The sequence below is a fragment of the Nesoenas mayeri genome (assembly GCF_963082525.1).
Source record: "Nesoenas mayeri genome assembly, chromosome: 9".
NCBI classification, from domain to species: domain Eukaryota; kingdom Metazoa; phylum Chordata; class Aves; order Columbiformes; family Columbidae; genus Nesoenas; species Nesoenas mayeri.
Window position 1 is genome coordinate 6293585 of NC_137557.1, and position 14915 is coordinate 6308499.

General features: G+C 44.4%; 1 protein-coding gene across 1 annotated transcript in view; it reads left to right on the forward strand.

Annotated features, from left to right (window-relative positions):
• Positions 1-911: 911 nt before the first annotated feature.
• LPP (LIM domain containing preferred translocation partner in lipoma) overlaps positions 912-14915 on the forward strand; it is a gene marked incomplete at its 3' end in the record, with an annotated part of 228428 nt that continues 214424 nt past the window's right edge. The window contains exon 1 of the mRNA XM_080349381.1: positions 912-976. The remainder of the gene's footprint in view (positions 977-14915) is intronic.

The following is a 14915-nucleotide window of genomic DNA, read 5'->3' on the forward strand; positions in this document are numbered from 1 at the left end:
CTTAGACATGTTTGTTAAGAGGTAATTAGGCTTCAGTTTAATAGTGATGAGGGTGCAGTTGTAAGAGAAGGAGTGAGGTGTGACCTGGGGTAGGCAGGAGAGTGGTGGGCTGGAAGAGCCAGGGGAGGCAGATGTGGACTGGTCCTTTCTCTAATCACCACTAGTGTTTTTTTAAACTTGCTTATTTCTTCTCCAGGACTGAGGTAGAGAGGAAACAGAAAACACTGGAGTAGGCTCAGGTATCAATAAGCTGGAAGTATGAAAGGCTGCTGGTTGAAAGCAGCCTGTGTAACTTAGAAAACCTGTGTTTTCTTTTTAGCTGGGTGTCTTTGGAAGCATCCAGAAGGAAACCAGGGCTGGAGCTGGAGGTAGGGTTTGAGTTGTCCCATTCTGCTGCTTGTTTTTTCCACAACTGCTGTGTGTTTAATGCATCCCATCTCAGCTTTGGTTCTTCTTAGTGCTTGCCATGGGAATGACTCACCAGTGGCCTGAGCAGTGGAGGAGGCTCGGGAAGAAGAGGCCCTTTAAGCACAAGAGGCAGAAGAGTGTCTGATCAGGCTTTGAAAGAGACCTTGTTACCTGGCGCCCTTACGTCAGTGCCTTTCACCAGCTCTGCAGTGATTTAAAACAAGTAGCTTCTCTCCCAAATAAACCTTAGTTACTCTGACACTTGCTCAGATCTGTCCTGCCAACGTCTAAAAAACCCGTATATTGGACAAAACAGACAAACTGACACACTAGTTGTATCAGAAGGGAAAAACAGCTGTGGTCTGCCCTGTACAAGAGGGCAGCTGGCATTATGGGTCCTTTTGGGGCTGTTTTTTTGGCAGGATGTCACAGCCAGCTTGATTTACTTTCTGCTTTTGTAATGAGCAAAACATTTATCCTGACCTTTCTGTTTACACCCACAGAGGTCCCTTGGAAGAACTTGTCTGTACATCTGCCTGGGTGCCTGACGGGGCTGCCTTGCTTCCAGGTGAGGAGCGGATCAGGTCTTGGGGCTTCTGCCAACTGCTGAGTTTGGAGAGAGTACAAAGACCCTGGGACCATGTTTGGTCATTCAGCAAACAACTGGCATTTCTCTGAAGCCTGGTGTGCTGGAGGCCAGGCTAACCTAGGAGTCTCAAAGTGGTTTTTCTGTTTCTTGGTCCAAGTCTGGAAGCAGCAAATGTGCAGGGCCTCCTGGGAATGGGAGTGTTGCATGGGTATGATTGCATGGTCCTGCATGGAGCTGCATTGGTCCCATGGGCTGTGTTACTTCTTTTTGAATGAGACTTCCTTGCTTGTGGACCTGAACTCCCTCCCTGTCCATGGGGTGGCTCTCTGCAGCCTGAGTACACTCCTAGCTGATGTTGGGGAGCTAACTGTATTACGGAGCTTTAATCTAACCATGCTTCAGTGAACAAAACCAGAAAAGCATAGGAGCCTGTTAAGAATAACCTGCATAGAAACATCTGTGAGGGGCAAGTTCACAGAATGGTTTGGTTTGGAAGGACCTTTAAAGGTCATCTAGTCCAGCCCCTCCGCCATGAGTAGGGACATCTTCAACCAGATGAAGCTGCTCGAAGCCCCATCCAACCTGATCTTGAACACTTCCAGGGATGGGGCATCGACAACTTGTCTGGACAAACTGTTCCAGTGTCTCATCACCCTCATCATAAAAAATGTCTTCCTTGTATCCAATGTCAATTCATTCTTCAGAATTACCAGTTTCATTAAAGTCACTGCAGATACTTTGCTGTGACTTAAGGATCAGCCTGATAAACCACCTCAAACTCCTGTAGGAGTTCCTTGCCAGGTTATTGTAGGATATGACTTGTGCTTTGTGCCCGTTCCATGAAATGATAATTAATTGCAGCTAGTCTGAACCTTCAGGTAAGATTGCAAAAAAGAAGCAGTGTCAGGGCAGTAGATCTGACCTCAAGCCTCTTGCAGTTGCACCATCCCAGAAGGCAAAGGAGGTACTAGAGGTGCTACAAGGTCATGGCAACTGTGAGAAGCAAGCAGCGAGCAGCCCTGTTGAGAAGCAGATAATGAATGAACAAGGATAGCTGGTAGCTGTGTTTATAACTGCTCAGTGCCATGAAGTTCTCCAGGAGGAGATGCACTTTAGGAGGCTGTGGTGGTGGCTCTGGACAGTCTTTGTTGTGGTGATGTTTCCCTGAGCCCGGTGGCAGCACCAGAAGGCCACATGTGTGACCCAGCGTTGGTCCAGAGTAACCCCATTGCCATGTGGGGAGAGTGTGCACTGGTTTTTGTTCTTCCACTACCCTGATGGTTTCGACTAGTGGAGTTACTTCATTTGCCTTGATGTTACCTGACTTGAGAATTGTAAGACACCTGTATGGCACGCTGAAATCGGGAGTGGTTCTTTACCCTGTTGTGTCACTGGATATTACTGCACTTTCCCTCTGCCCTTTCAATATGCGATGCACATCCCTCCATTCTTCCTTTACCCTCTTCTTTGGTTTAAATTATGGCTAGCTGGAGATGAGATTTCAGCATCCTGTTTACTACAAACAGTTGGGGACATTAATAAATGTTGAAAGACAAAGACAGACAAGGGATTAATAAGTAGAGGACAGGAGATTAATAGCAGGAGAATAGAATTTGGTTCAAGGCCTGGTCTTCCCAGTTGCTGGGTTATGGAAGATTAATGGCAGCTCTTCTGTTAGTCTCACTCTTTCCGTGGCAGCTTTCCTGGCAAAGTCTAATGAACTGTCCCAGTGGGTTGCTGTAAATACGAAATCTAGGAAGAAGCCCATCCTTATAGGTGTTAAACTAAATGAAACAACACTAGTTTTGCTTTCTGTTCAAAACTTAAGCAACAGCATCAATATATTTGTGAATGGTGAAGTCAGGTGTTCAGGTGCTTACAACTCTCAGGACAAAAACATATAATAAAATGTATCACAGAATGTTAGGGATTGGAAGGGACCTCAAAAGATCATCTAGTCCAATCCCCCTGTATCTTGCCAAGCAAGCTCTCTCTGACAAATTGTTTTTTACTCTGCGCAAGAGATTGATTTCTCTTCTCTTGGCTGTTTTTTCAGCTTTATTTCTGTGGAAGATTGGGCTCGTGACCTATTGCATCTGGCCTCTCATTAGGCTTTCTATGAGATTAGATCATTGTAAGAAAATGCTAATTTTGCAAAGAGCATTTCTGGTTAAATTTGCTGGAGATCTGTAGAACATGAGACTGCATCACAGAAGGTTTTTTATTCTGGCAGAAGAGTTGAATGCTGCTTTGAGTGTCCTATGTAAAAGGTCAGCCGTGAACTTCTACGCTAAGGCCAGAACTGCCAAGTCAAGCACTGCAGTATTCCTTTGGCATCTGTCCTTGTGTATTTTCATAGTCTTCACAAAGACGATACCAAGCTCTCCATGCGTAGGCTTATAGCAATATACAGGTCTGTGCATGGCCATCTTGGGAAGGAAGCAGCTGTGTTCCCATAGTGTGATGCAGACAGGGCTAACAGCAGAACTTCATGTAGCAATAGCTGAATTTCTTCTCCAGGGAAGAAAGGCTGTGCGCTGCTTCAGCACCTCTCTAACAAAGCTCTTACCCTCTTGTCCACTCTTTCATGCTCTGCCCTTGGCTTTTCAGAAGTTAATTGATTTGTCCGTATTATGATTCTCTCTTTAATTTTATTTGTGTAAAGAAGGACACATGCTAATCTTTCTCCAGAGAAATCTTTCACACTGCTTCTCTTTGAACGTTGACCCCGGGTCTGCTGTATTTCTTAATGAGTCTCTAACGAAACAGCTACGGTTCCCACATGTTCCAGCCTTGACACACACATACTTGTACACCCACGTGCCTGCTCCCAGTTGAACCCAGCAGCCCGCTCACTGCTTTGGGATTTACATTAGCAAGGCAGCACCTCCCTGGAAAGCCCTGAACGTGAGAGGGGGGATTTATACCTGCAGGTATAGGTAGTTTTGACACTGGATGAGCTGTCCTGTGAATTGGAAAGGCTGTAACCTCTTGATCACACTGTCCCCTCCCTGGCTCACTTAATGCGCTTCTCTGGGAGCCTGGGTTCCCGTGGGCTGTGTTACCCATGGGGAGGACCTGAGCTTGTGCTGAACGCAGAGCCCAACACCCAGCACTGAATTACTACCTGGTATGCCACTGGCTGCCAGATCTTGGATAGCTTGTTTTTAATGAAGATTCCTCCTGTAATTCCTAGAATATCTTGCCATGCAAAAAAAAAAACAAACCTGAGCTGTGTGTGTATTTTGCTGTGGGCTGAATTTTTTTCCTGCTCTTCACAGTTCCCTCCATGAGCAGAGAGGAAAGGGAGGGGGAAGCAGCTGACTCCTTTTTTTGTTGTTGTTTTTCTGCTTGACTTCTGTGAAATATGTGGCGATCAATCGCTCACAACTAACAAAATGTTTTTGTTTCTCTTTGCAAAAGCATATGGGAACTGCACGAAAAGCATATGGGCATTTTTAGGAAAACATATTGGTGAATGGACAAATTGTAGTGGTGCCAATATGTTTTGGAAGTCTGGCTAGACCACTACTACTACCACACTTGCTGGCATGCAAACCCATCCACAAGATTCCCCGCATGTGAGTGCTGTGTAGCAGCTCCTAGGGAAGCACAGGCTGTGCTGGGTCACAGCCCTGTTCAAACAGCTTTGTGATCCATCGTTGGTGCATGTGACTGCCTCGCCATATCCTGGACCAGGCTTTGGGCTCATGTTTGTGGCGGTATATCCATTCTCTCAGTAGGCTGAGTCCAGAGCTCCACTTGCAGCTGGCTGAATGTAATGGTAGCTATTTTTCTTTCTAAAGCCCTTGACTGCAGTCCTAATAACACCTGAGCATCTTGCAAACAGGCTAGGCAGCCTCTGGTTTGCCTCAGCTGCTCTGTCATGTCTTTCTGTTTTAGTGGGAGCTGTTATTTTTAATTTCTCTATCATACAAGCTGCTTTTAAGGAAATATAGAACATTTGCTTTATTGCTTCTGGACCCAGTCCTGTTTGCCTTGATATTGGTGATCCAGGGAAGGGATCCACCACCTGGGAAGGGACTTGGTAGAGAGTGGTCATGGGATTAAGTGGTCTTGGTTGGTGGGCTGGTTCTGGCAGCTTGCAGCATCCCTGTGGTTTGAGTTGCCCTGCTGTGGATCCTTGTGCAAAGAGAAGTCCTTGGTAGCTCCATTTGGGCAGCCCTGGCAGCAAGGGGAGCACTGCCTGTGATGGACACGGCCATACTGGGTTGCACGGGTGGCAGCAGCTCTCTTCCCACATATGGCTTTCAGCAGGTCCTGGCGGACTGGCTGAGGTCTCCGTGCACAGGAGGAGACACCTCCTGTCCACAAGAGCTCATGGTCTAAATACACAAAACCACGCTGCTGAGAGGACGTAATGGTCTCTGAGTGTTGGGGAGATGGGCTAGAACTGACCTCAGGAAGTGGTTTAATGAGCAGGTTCAACCAGTCTGAGTCTGTCCTGTTGCTAGAAGAGGTGGTCCTGCTGTCTTTGTGTCCCTGACCCTCATTTGTGTCCATACAATCACATTTATCCTATACTGGTGTGAGTGGTGAGACAGGAGGGAGCAAAACATGTGGCTAGAGACTTGAGGGATTAAGGAAGATAGACACTTGGACCATCATTTGTTGTTTATCTTGGTGATGAACCTGCACTCTTAGATATTCTGAGTGGTAATTCAGCACCTTTTAGTGTTCTTCCTCTTATGCCAACTTCGGGATGACTTGCTACTGAGTAATTTTACATTATTTAATGTAGCCACTTTCCTTATAGCTCTTTTGTTCTGCAAGACAATTCCCTGTTTTATTATGCAAACAGTACATTAAGATCCTTGTGGGCCAAAGTTCCCAGCAGTGCTCAAGATGATGGCAAAGAAGAAGGTTATTTCAGAAATAATGATTCTCTTCTCTAGAAGCTTTCTTGGAGTTCTCCTTTAACTGCTTTTGATATTCTACATGCTCTTTTTAAAAAAATCCAGTACTTCCTAAATGTTATAGAGCTCAAAAAATACACTGTATGCCTTGTCACAATATTTAATACAGAGCGCTATTTACAGTAATGAATCAAAATGTCAATTTCTAAAATATGAACTGTCAGAGTGTTCCTACTTTGCAGAAAACTTTGATATGACAGTTTGTTAATCATATGACTATTACATCAAATATGTTTCAAAGTACTTTTGCTCAACAAAGTCTTTTTTTTCATTCCTCCCTCTCTTCACTGTTAATTCTGGTTGGGTTGTTTGACTGAATGCACTTAGAGGTCAGAAGAATGCAGGTGCGAATGCTTTTGTGTGTGGACAGACAGAATGTGTCAGTACCTGTGTTGATGATGATGGTGGTCACCGAGTCTTAGGCACAGCCTGGTTTGGATCACCTTTACCTTGTGTCCCCAGTGTTTGCCCCCCGCTGGCTGTTTGCAGGGGTTCAGGCAGCAGCGCTTGGGGGGACGAGCCCTGACGGACCAGCATTGATGCCTCCGGGGATAACTCTGCATTTGGGCAGCTGGGGTAAAACTGTCTTTTGAGTAATAAAAAGCTGGCTTATATAGTCATATTTCCAATCCTTGTAGCTTTAACTTGAAGGGACAAGTAAAATAAAGATCTCAAGGCTGCCTGTGCATCCTCATGTGAGCTGAAGGGGTTGTTGTGCAGGGCAGGGTTGATGTTGCTTGAGGAGGAGGCAGGAGGCTGGGGATGCCAAAGTCTTCTCCTCAGTGGCTTTGGTTTCTCTGGACCCAAGTTAAGGAGTGTTTTGTGCCCTGAACTCTCCTCTGTAAATTTAGACCAAGGTGCTTCCCATTTTTTGTTGTTTCATTTGCTTATCTTCCAAATTGAATGAATTAATTGATACTAGTCAATGCACAAGTCTCCTTAAATCAAGTTACTGCGAACAACTGTGCTTCTTGATGATGATGAGGAAGACCTTATGTAGATAACTGTGCTTTCAAAAACAGCCTCTGGAAGGAGAGGCATTTGGGATGCTAATATGAAGACTGGAAGCCAGAGAGGAGTTTCAGGTGTAGCAGAGCTATGTACCCCTGCCTATAACGTCTTTGTGCCACATTGCCCGGGGGTTCAGATGAATTGCCATTGCTTATTAGAACTTGCAGAGTTATTCTTGTGTAGGTCTTACAAGTGCAATATTTCTGATCTAGAGTTGGCCCAGCACAGCTATGGGAATAGGAGGAGTCTAAAAAGGCAAAAGCTGTGTGTCAGCAGTCCAGAAAAGAGGAGCGTGGGCAATGCAAGACAGCAAATCTTAGAATCATAAAATCTTAGAAAGGTTTGGCTTAGAAGGGAAGTTTAAAGATCATTTAGTCCAATTCCCCTGCAGTGAGCAGGGACATTTTTCACTAGATCAGGCTGCTCAAAGCCCTGTCCTTCCTGACCTTGAATATTTCCAGAGATGGGGCATCTACCACATCTTTGGGCAATTTGTTCGAGTGTCTCACCACCTTCATAATAAAAAATGTCTTATTTAGGTCAGATCAGATAGTCTTCTCAGTCGTGGGTGTTTCTTGGGATGTGATTAACTTGGCCTTTCAGCGGGGCATATCTGTTAACTAATAACCTCAACTTTTTCACTAATGGTATTGAAGAGAAGACAAGAACTTGTTTTCAGGGATGTAATCACATATTTAAGTGCACTTTTAAGCAGCACATTAGCCAGCTGTCGTTGTGTGCAAAGCAAAAGTGAGGGTGCTGGATGTGTCTGAAGCTGGGTACACTGAGACCTGCTGGGTCTCACCAGTGGGAGGAGGTTTGGGAGGGCAAAGCTGTTGCTGTAGCATCTCTGATAATAATATCCTCCTGAAAGAGGAGGCGAGGAACAAATAGAGAGGAAAGTGGGTGGTAGGTGCAGTAGTGATGGTGTGAGGGGCTCTGTGGTGATGGTGCCTGACATGGACGACCATGAAGCCTGAGAGAAGCCGTCTGGTGAAGCCAGTCCCGAAAAGCCTCTTACACAAACGTGCCCGCAAAGTGACACTGATAGGGGCAATGTGAAGGTGTCGCTTTTCAAACCACATCTCTGTCACTGCCATCGAGTGCTGCTGCTTGCTGCATTCCTTCATCTCATGGAGGAAAACTGATTATTACTCAATTTTCATTTTAGACAAACTGCATTGTTAGTGCGATGATTTTTCTTTTATTGCCATTACTGCAATGGAGGGAAAAGGAGCTCTAACAGATGTATGATTAGCAGGGCATGAAATTAAAAATGTTTGTGTACAAGGAAAAGGTTGTTTACTACCAAATTCCTCATTTGAAAATTAAACGATAGTAAGATTTGCCATGTGATCCTGCAGCAGGCGTGCAGCCCCCTTGCCTCCCTCTCCCCCAGCAGCGCTGGCTGAAAAGTAACAATATTTTAAATATTACTGTTGTTAAAAAAAAGTAATAGTGCAACTGAAAGGTCAGTACCTGCCTTTGGAGGGAGATTATCTAAAAACCTTGTTCTCCTGCTTGGCGCTGATGGTGTCAGTTCAAGAAAACACTTTGACTGATGCTTAAGCCCCGTTGATTAGGGAAAATTGAACATTTTCCATCAAGACTCTTTTGGGTCAAAAATAATGTTCTCATTGAATAGTTCTGAGTGGGGGTGTATACATAGGTAAAAAGTATTTGTTGTCAAAATATTGAAAAATACTTATTTGGAGTCGCTGGTGCGGCATATGCGGAGGGGTGCGGGTTGGTGTGGGGTGCCCAGACCTTTCCCCTCTGTGTGGGTCAGTCCTGTAACCAAACCACATCTCCATGGTCTGTGCAGCCTGGGGAGCCGCGATGCACCAGGGCAGTGGCACATTCTGGGGTCTGTAGTCTATATGGACACTTCAGAACTTGAAAACCAGCCTTCCACACCTGCAAATGCTGTCAGCCCTGGGGTGGTAGTTTTGCACGGGAATGGTTTCAGGCTCTGGTAGACAGCCATCAGCATTTAGATTTTTCTCTTAAAAGTGGTACAGGTTTCACAGCCTCTTAGAGAATATTTTTTTCTTATTTTTTTTTCCATGGTAATGAAGTTTTTAGTTTGAGAAAATGCTCTCTTGTCTTATGAGTTCTACCTGTGATGCACGGTTCTCAGATACAGCTCCTCTTCCCTGATTTCCTTTAAGAATCTGGTAATGAATTTTGACAAAGTTAGGTGCATCAGAAACGCTTTGTTTATCTGTGTTGGGCTGTGGAGATAAGCCTGGCTTTGCCTAGGACTGAACATTTCCCAGGTGCTTTGAGTTTCTCACCATCTTGTTTCTTTGTGGCCTCGAACTTTGTGGCCAAGTTCAAGACACAAGTTGAAGTCTGTAGGGCTATTTGTGTGTAAAAGTTTCACCTGGGTGAGTGTTTGCAGGACCCAGACCTGAGACGTTGTTGTGATCAGTTCTGCCTCCTGATCCTGGATGGCATTGAGCAGAAAATAGGAAGAGAGGGCTAAAAGATTGTTCCTGCACTCTGGGAACAATTGAGACAGATAATTGCTTCCAGGATTTCTTTATTTTTCCGGGGAGGGCAAGCAGCCTGTGTAATTCTCTGCCACAGGAAATACTGCCTATGTCTCTTACCCCAAGACAGTGAGCAAATTTATATAGCAACCTGAATACCCAAGGTACTCCAGAACAGGGACTGTCCCTTACTTGTGATTGTGTGTGTGATGTTTTTTTTTCACGTGTGTTTATTTGGTTGTTTTTTTTAAATGTTTAAATGTTTTTTTTAAAATGTAGCAGTTCCTACTATATATGTCATAGGATGTCACGGTGATGCAACTAACATGACAGAGAATTCAGTGTTGACTTAGATACTCGATGCGTTCCTGATACACAGTTGGGCTGATCTCCAAACTCGTTTGTATGCTGAGGTTGTAGATGAGGTTTGCTTAGTGTGGTGCACAGGTTATAAGCCTGAAGTCGTGGAGAAGGTTAAAGCAATTCCAGGGAGATGATGGTTGTCTAGTAATTTAAGTCCTATTCTTCGCTTATTTTGTTATCATTGCCTCATAAACATAAGCAAATCATTATTTCTGCCTCTTTATTTGTTCATCTGTAGGATGGGGCAGCACGTGGGCTACTTGCAGGGGTTTGCATTGTTTCAAATAAGGCCTTTCAGCCACTTGTCTTATTACGACTTTTAGAGGAAATTATTTATATTTTTTTACTTGAGTGAGAGTAGTTGTGCCCAAATCACTGCACGAGCATTATACCTGCCGGGCACCGAAATTTGATTCCTAAATTTCCATTAGCAGGTCATACTGGGCTGAAGGATCTTGAGCTGCTAGAAGAGAAAAGAATAAAACAGAATGAAGTTGGTGTTTGGTTATGGGCTCTGGATGTCATTGTTCCTGGCTGTTCATCTGGCTAATGTTTGCTTTTGTGTCGCATTTGTCTGTGTCTGTGCTTCTCTGCACATGGGGAAAAGGAGGACAAATATCACTGGGGTGGATTAGCATTAAAAAATAGTTAACTGATCAAAGCCATAAAGCTTGTCCAAGTGAATTCTTCAGAGAAATAGCTTTGAATTTCCCAAGCAGCCGCAGGCCATAAAAACGAAGTGCTATCATTCAGAGATGCAAAAAATCCCCTTCTGTTGGAGTGTTGGACCTATTTGTTCCTTTTTAGGAGGGCATTCAAAATGTTTTCTTAATTTTCTTCTCAACAACTCACTGCTATCCATCATGAGCCTTTGCCGGCTGAGATAGCTCCGCTGCCCCCTCAGTTTTAACCCTTGGTTGAAATCTGTATATCTGTACTTTGCATTTTGGATGCCTTTCAGCTCTGTGCACTTTGAAGTGGGTTTTGTTTCTGAGCTCAAAATATTGTAAAGAAGACAGTAAATGTTGTCCCCAGTGTTGGGGTGGAGGTGACAGTAAGGGAGGATGATGTCTAGAAAGGTTTCCTGCATGGCCGGAGGGATGGAAGGGGAGCACTGTCCCCCGATGCCATGTCCTGTCTTGTCCTTGATCCTGTCCCAGCAGGAGCACCAGCCCCACCAGGTCTTCAGAGCAGGTGGGACAAAGTAGAAGGGAGTTTCATTTTACTTGTGTGGAGGAAAGAAAGAACATTGACTGCTCAGAGAAAGTTATTGAAGGCTGATGCTGAAGGTTAGGCAACCAGCCTCTGGGAATTGTGCACATAAATTTGCTCTATGCTTATGAAAGTCTTTCTTTCACAGTGTTTTTGCTTTGTTGCTTCTTCCTAAGATGTACAAAAGAATGAAGTGCTGTTGTATGGTCCATACGTAGTATATTTGGATAGCACCATCGTTAAGTGGAATGAAAATTACACCGGGGTGGCTCAGAACTTGCCAAGAAAAAAGGACAAAAAAAAATTCTCAATAGACTTGAGGTGCTTTGTAGCTGGAAGCGCCTGTCGCCCTGCAAGGAGCTCAGCTGTCCTTTTCAGTTCCAGTCTTCTCCTATTTGGAAATGTTTTACTGCCTAATACCTACTAGCTTTTTAATACCTCTTAATTGTATGCCCACCCACCCCCTCAAAAAAACACAACTGAAAAAATCCGCATGTACTTTTCTGCTCTTGTAAATGTTCAGCTTTATGGCCCCCAGGGAGGGTCGTTAATGGCCATATCCTGGGTGTATTTCAAGCAGATAATTCCACTTCTGCTTCCCTTCTGAAACTTGGAGTCTCATTCTCCAGATAACCCAAGTTTGAATATAACTGCATTTAAAGTGTGTGTGTGTGTATATATATATATATGTGTGTGTGAGTGTGTATATATATATATATGTATACATATATATATATATACACACACATATATATATGTATTTTTTTTTTCTGGTGAGTTAATGAAAGTCCTAAGTAGATTCTCCTAGAAACTGAGGTCCTCTTTGTAACAAGAGGGCGAAGCTGTCCCTGAGGAGCAGGGCTGCAGCTTTTGGAAAGGGATTTGATCCATGCACAGATGTGGGCATGACATTCATGTGTGCCACATATACACACCCTGCGCTTGGTTTCTGTGGTAAAGCAGAGGTCATTTACCCACATAGCATGGCCATTTGCTAGGGTGAAGTCATCGCTGTTCAGTTGTTAAAGCAAAATAGAGGTGCATCCATATACAGGGTAGTGCAAAGTAAGTGTGAAGCTCGTCCTTGTCCTCACAGATTGTACAGGCCAAATCCTGCCCTCAGATGGGAGCAGTGCTTAGCTATTGATAATATGGGCAGAAACTGAATCTGAAGCCTGGGGCCTTTCTGCACAGGGAGAGTATTGTGAAACAAAGCCAGGGTGTGAATTTAAAGTGCAAATAGCTATTCCGAGTGTACTTCTCATGTGGGCAGCCTCATTCTGCTCTGAGAGGCCCTTTGTGCGGTTCCGCTTCATTGATTGCCCAAGGCACTCGCAGTGCAGAAAGAAGAATGCCCACACAGGGAGGGGATAGCTTTTCCAGGCTATTTCACCATCCTGAGGACTCCCAGGAGATGCACATGGTTCCTTTTCCCTGTGAATGTTGCAGGAGCTTTACCCTTGAGCTCTTTCTTCCACCAGAACTTTGATGTGGGAAGACACTGTTTGTGATGGGCGGTTGGTGGTGGTGTGTCTTCTGGACCCTGCTGGGAGCAGCGTGCATCCCTCATTTGCCTGAAGTTATGGGGCTGGCCCCAGAGATCACCAAGATCTTGGGCTTCTCTAGATGTTGTGTTGCCGTTTGGCATTCTTCATCAGCACCATTGCCTCTCATGGCATATCCTGGATGCTCAAGAGAGCTTCTCTGGGATCGTATCTGTGTTCATATGTTGTTCCTTTTCATATGAAATCGTTAAGCAAACTTATGTGCTGGGTATGATCGTTATCTGAATATTGTTGAACAGGAAAAAAAAAAAGCCCATCTGTTCTACAAAGCAGCAGTGTAAAGAGCAGGCTCTGTGACTAAATAAATTCACATCTGTTTAGCAGAACCATCAAATGGAGAGCAGAGGGGCCTAATGTGAATCACATGTTGAAACCACAAGTATGAGTGAGATGAGCTGCGAAAGAGAGAGCCTGGAAGTGTTGATCCATGTGAGCAACTGTTGGTTTCTCTCCTTATTCCTTCCCTCTACCCGTTTCCTGAGCAAATTATGTAGAATCAAAAAAACAGGGATGTGCACATGTGTATGCATACATACATGCATATGTTTGTATTCCTTGCATGATTAAAAAGCCTTTCCATATCATCTTGAGCCGCTCGATCATAACTTCAATTAGAAGGGTGATGGATTGCAGAGGACTGAAGACAGAGCTCGTACGAAGAGAGCAGGTGAAGCTGTTCCCTGGTGGAGTTACTTCACAAATATGGCCCCGAGGTAGTTTGCTTTAAAAGGGGACTTACCTTGGAGGTGGTTCCACAGGATGATGTCTCCAGCAACTTCATCTCAAGGAACCTAATGGGAGCTACCTAGAAACTTCAAAGGGTAGGTTATGCCCTCATGTGCTTAAGCTAGTCTCAAACTAAGTATCTGTGTACCAGTCCTAACACGTCACATCTTTCCATGGATCAATTTAATTTGTTGCTGAGGTTTTCCCCACAGTGTCTTAAGTCCTGCAAGAACAAAGAGCAGCTCAAGTTTCTGTATTGGTTGCATTTGCAGTTTATTTTTTTCTGTGCCAAGAACATATCAATACAATGTCAAAACATAGTATTTTTATGACTTGAGGCAGCAGTTTCTAACTTAAAAACAAGAAGGCTTCGAGGATGTACACGCAACTCAGGTGCCTCAGTTACGTTATTTGGCTGGTCTCCATAGCCCCTTAGAGAGCCCGTGCAGAGGAGCAAATGTCTACTCTCCCACAGGATCTCATGACAGGAAACATGCAATAATTTCAGTCTCAAAGGTGGTTTCTTGTTGCTGTCTTGCTTTTTGTCCTAGATATTTTGCAGTAAATGAGGCCAAACTTACTGCAACAAAGAATGATGGTAGATAGGCTGTTAGACCTGATTTGCAGAGATTCTGATCTCCTGCATTTGGTCTGCTTTCTTTATCTGGCAGAGCGCTGTGCTCCTACAGCTCACCTGGGATGTGAGCTCTGCAGGAGTGTGCTGGAGGTAATGAACCACTTAAGGGGCTGGCCAGGTTGAAGGTCCCTATGGAATGATTATGGCATTGCAACTGTGTTCCTTCAAAAGAGAAATATGTGCATTACATGGCAAAGGCGTGCTGAAATGCCTTGCAGACGCTAGCTGTGTGTAGGAACATGCTTTGCCTTAGACCTGTGAGGTGGCTGTAACAGCTATTGGAGGGTATTTGGTTAACTGAGCTTCGTGTGCATGGCCCAGCTGCCTCAGTGTAGCTCAAAAGAAGAAGAGAAGTGGTTGCCAGCAGAGGCTAAAACACAGCAGTATATCACTGTCTCCAAATACATTAGAAGTTTGATTCTTCATTCCTTCCAAAAATACCCTCTGCTCATGATTTGTTTCCTCTCTTCCTTCCTGATTCCTTCTTAGAAGGTGCAGTGAAGATACATGAGCACTGTAATGTTTTCCTGGAGACTGTTAGGTTTAAGCCATTTCACATCTAGGGAACCAACATGGCTAGACTAGTATGGAAACTGTTTTGTCACAGCAGAACTGATTTCTGAGAAGGGGAACAAATGATTAATTTGGGTGGTCAAAAATGGAAGATACCAATGTGATAGTGGTGGAGCAACTAGAGTTAGCTTTTTCATATGATGAGCTTGTTTAGCAAAATTGCAAGGCCCAGCCTGTCTGGGTTAACTTCATTGCTGAAACTGTGGTTTGCAGCAGCTGAGGAATTACCTCCCAGAGCTTTGAGTATCACAGTTCTTGAATGAATGGACACTGAGCTAATAGGGAAGAGCAGCAGTTTCCTAGGCTGGTGCTCAGTGGTTTTATGAGTTTCAAAGAAGAATTGAAAATCAAATCTCAAGTACTTGCCTTCAGTCACAAGTTTTTATTCAGAGCAGAACT